The sequence below is a fragment of the Primulina eburnea genome, chromosome 9 (assembly GCF_022965805.1).
Source record: "Primulina eburnea isolate SZY01 chromosome 9, ASM2296580v1, whole genome shotgun sequence".
In the NCBI taxonomy this organism is placed as follows: Eukaryota; Viridiplantae; Streptophyta; class Magnoliopsida; order Lamiales; family Gesneriaceae; genus Primulina; species Primulina eburnea.
Genome location: NC_133109.1, coordinates 26129726 through 26133820, shown reverse-complemented (window position 1 = coordinate 26133820; position 4095 = coordinate 26129726). Strand labels below are relative to the sequence as shown.

Here is a 4095-nt window from a genome sequence, read left to right as displayed (position 1 = left end):
TGGACTCCGAATAAAGTTGCGGGATTTTATCACCGGTAATGATCATTGGTCTAAGAAACCATTGAGGATCAATTGTGATAATAAAGCCGCTATATTATATTTAAAGAACAACTGAAACTTGTCAAAGTCAAAAGATATTGACATGAAGTTTCTAGTTGGAAGGAAATAATTCAGAGTGATTGTGTGTCAATTGAGCATGTTATTGCAAACTCTATAATTGCGGATGCGTTTGTCATGGGTTGGCCACCCAAGATTTTTTGGGCATGTGACACACATTGGTGTTGTCCATATAGTTGATATGCATGTACAGTGGGAGTTTGTATTCGGTTTAAGCATTGGCTCATTTGACATGATTTGAGTTTCTGTACAGACTAAGGTTTATTTGAATTACTCTGAAATAAAGTGATGATTTTCATTGCGGTTTAGCATTTGGTTGAAAGTCTGTTATTTGCCTCTTTGAGTCATTATGAGGACCAGTTGGAAATGCAGGTTTTATTCTGGGATCACATTTATGTATTTCCATGCTACACATCCATACTTGATCTATGTTATTGATTATGCTAATATTGTGATCATTGATGGGTCTAGTGATTTTAAATGTAGCGATGACTGCTTTGGTTCAATATTGGTATAATTGATAGACCAGATTGTTAAGGAATATTTTGGTTCAGATAGCAAGAGCTCAATCCAGTTTTTGCATGTACAATATCCGGATAACTTATGTGGCCCAAGTGGGAGATTGTTGGAATTATTTTGTGGGCTCACATAATTTAATTAATTGTACATGGACAAGCTATCTAATAAAGGACCCAATAAAGTGATCTAATTAATTATGGGTTTCCAAAGTATTAAATAAATTGGTATGGTCCACCTTATGTGTAGAAGCCCGGCCCAATTAGGTCTTCTATGATGGGTTGAAGACTGCTAAGGCTATAAATAAGGTTATGGTCCCCAAGGCACAGAGAATATAACACAGAATACATACGGCACACGTATTTTAGATCTCTCTCCTTCTCCCCATCAAAGGCAAGAATAAGGTGGTCGATTCTCTGTTACCTTGGAAGATCCATAACTCTGACGCTAGATCAATCAATGGATTCTGGTACGTATTTAATGTTATTTATATTTTCTGATAATTCGACATGAATTCCTGGCGTGTTGTGATATATGGATTTAATCACATGATTTATAGATTTAATATTTTATTAAATCTCCAACAGTATCTAGCTCAGAGCAGCTCCGTGCTCGAGGTGTACTCGGAATGGGAAGGGGAAGGTGCATCTATACCTCAACTATCTCACTAACTACTTGGGGTTTGTGCTAGACATTTTTAGATAATAAAATTAAAACTTAATATCATGTTATTATTTAAAAGGAGTCTATGACACCTCATTGTAATAATGTGATGTGATTATTTCACTGTTTATATATTTTTATTGTGTTATATAATAATTATATATATATTTCTATAATGTCGCATTATTACATAAAAGGAGTCTCTGACACCTCATTATAATATTGTGATATGAAATACATAAGTATTTAAACATGATTAACATTATATACATCATATTATTACCATAAAATTTACATATACATACATTTATTTTTTAAGAATTTGTAATGGTAATAAACGTCTAGTTCTTACCATAAAAAATATGACTTCACAAACACATTCAATCACTCCAAACTTATTATTCCTCCCTAAAAATTTTCTTCATCAAAATTTTCGAAGAAAAAGAAGATGGCACCTTCAAGATTATTTTGTATACTTATTTTGGTTATTATACTCACTATTCTTGTATTTATCGGAGAATATCCGCATCACATTTTTTCTTTATTTTTAAGAATGATTGTACTTGTAATTTATCTGTAAACTTATGCCAAATCTGTTTTTCTCATTTTGATGTGATGCACATTTATTTAATTCAGATGAGGATCTAAGTTCTAGGGAAGAAACCGTGCCATTGGTTTGTAGCTTGTTGATATATGATTGAGCAATTAGAGATGTGGTGACTTCTTCCTACATGATTTGTTCTTGATAATTGCAAACTGTGCAACTCTGTTACAAAGCTATTACATTTGAATGTTTCCTCCGATTATTGTCACTGCAAGTTCTTGTGATTGAATGTTGAGCTAAGGACTCTCTTTTTTATGACGATCATTTTTCAGTTACGATAACAAGTGACGATCATTTCCAAATCCAAGGAAATGATGCCATTTCTCTTGCTGACATTCATACTCGGTTTTATGTATTTGAGATGACACACAGGATGTGTTGTGCGAAAACTTAAAACCAGTCTCCATCAAAGGCTAGAAAGGGTAAGAGTACACTTGACACTAATGGACTACTACTACATTTTCATCTTGATGGATTGATTGTTCTCAACTTCGATGCATTTCCTGGTTCATGCTATTCAGGACAATGCATCAACTCTGGCATCTTGGGTCAAGAAGACCCGATGCTCTGGAAATGGAGAGCTTTTACAAACAATTCCATGAGCACTATGTTGTGGCGCACTTAACAAAGGGGGCAAGCTGATAGGTATCACATTTTCCTGTGGAGAGTTTTGTTTGAAAATCTACGTATTCCCGGGCTCTCTGATGTTTCCTTTGCCTTTTGATTTGGCAGATCTTGTGATACCCTTGTCCCACATCGAAAAAAATCAAGATTTAAAATGAGTTTATAATGGCTTACAATGGACTTCTATAGCAACTTGGGTTAATCATTTTCGTAAAGCGAGGACGAATACGAAGTAGTTGCTATAGGGGCTCATTGTGCAGTCACGCAGCCGCGGGTCCGGGCTCGAGGCGTGACAGAATGGTATCAGAGCCGGTCACCGGCATGGAACACCGGGAAATAAGTGCTATGCGGGGCAAAGTGCTACGTGCATGGGAGCTACCTCTTGAACCTGCGGGGCAAAGTGCTACATGACGGGAGCCACCTCTTGAACCTGTAGGAGCCACCTCTAGATTCTCGGTGCTGGTGGATCGAGGAGTCAGGTCGCGACGAGGACGTCGCGTTCTGAAGGAGGGGTGATTGTGATACCCTTGTCCCACATCGAAAAAAATCAAGATTTAAAATGAGTTAATAATGGCTGGACTTCTATAGCAACTTGGGTTAATCATTTTCGTAAAGCGAGGACGAATACGAAGTAGTTGCTATAGGGGCTCATTGTGCAGTCACGCAGCCGCGGGCCCGGGCTCGAGGCGTGACAGATCTCAACTTGGAAAAGCTTACCAGACAGCAGGGGTGCTCTTTGAAGTCCTTTGTGCAGTTGATATATAATACAGAAAAAGTCGAGGAAGTTACTCCTGAGGTTGGTTTTTTTAAGTTGATAATTAACATGTATTTGATTTTTAGCAACACCTTCTTGATTATTTATGCATTTGAATGGCCTATAGAGGCAGCTGAAAGAATTGTATGGGATGTTGTACATAAGATTTTTGATAAATGTTATCCGCGAGTTTGATTTTAGAACATATTGTATATAGATCGATAATTATTTGAAATTTGATTTATTAACCTGTTTATTATATTATAAGTTTTATTGTATATTATTTAAAAATAAAAAATAAACATCAACGACGTGCATTGCGTCGTCGATGCGATTTTCCGCGACATACAGTGTGCGCCATCCATTCTATTTTATGCGGCGTGCATTTCGTGTTGTCAATACATATTACTTTCAACCACTTTCAACTCTGCAGCGTGCAATGCGAGTTCCGGAAAGCAGATTTGCGCGAACCGAAAAATCATTTTTATTATTGTGAGTGGACAACTTGCAATTGCTTAAAATGACGACAATTATTAGACTTATTAAAATATACCAAACGTGATTATAAACATGAATGAAATTAATCAGCTTAACTTATATGCATGCTTTGATTATACATGTATCTAAAATTTCGTCAATTAGCTTAAATAAATAATTCTTTGACTAAATAAATAAAGGCAAAAACTTGTGTGAGACGGTCTCGCGGGTCGTATTTGTGAGACAGATATGTTATTTGGCTCATCCATGAAAAAGTATTACTTTTTATACTAAGAGTATTACTTTATATTGTGAATATGAGTAGGGTTGACCCGTCTCA

General features: G+C 36.1%; 1 long non-coding RNA gene across 1 annotated transcript; it reads left to right on the top strand.

Annotated features, from left to right (window-relative positions):
* The first annotated feature begins 2001 nt into the window (after window positions 1-2001).
* On the top strand, window positions 2002-3427 carry LOC140840467 (uncharacterized). The gene is made up of 3 exons (XR_012120000.1): window positions 2002-2322; window positions 2422-2545; window positions 3220-3427. It is a non-coding gene; the product is annotated as an uncharacterized lncRNA (long non-coding RNA).
* Window positions 3428-4095: the final 668 nt, after the last annotated feature.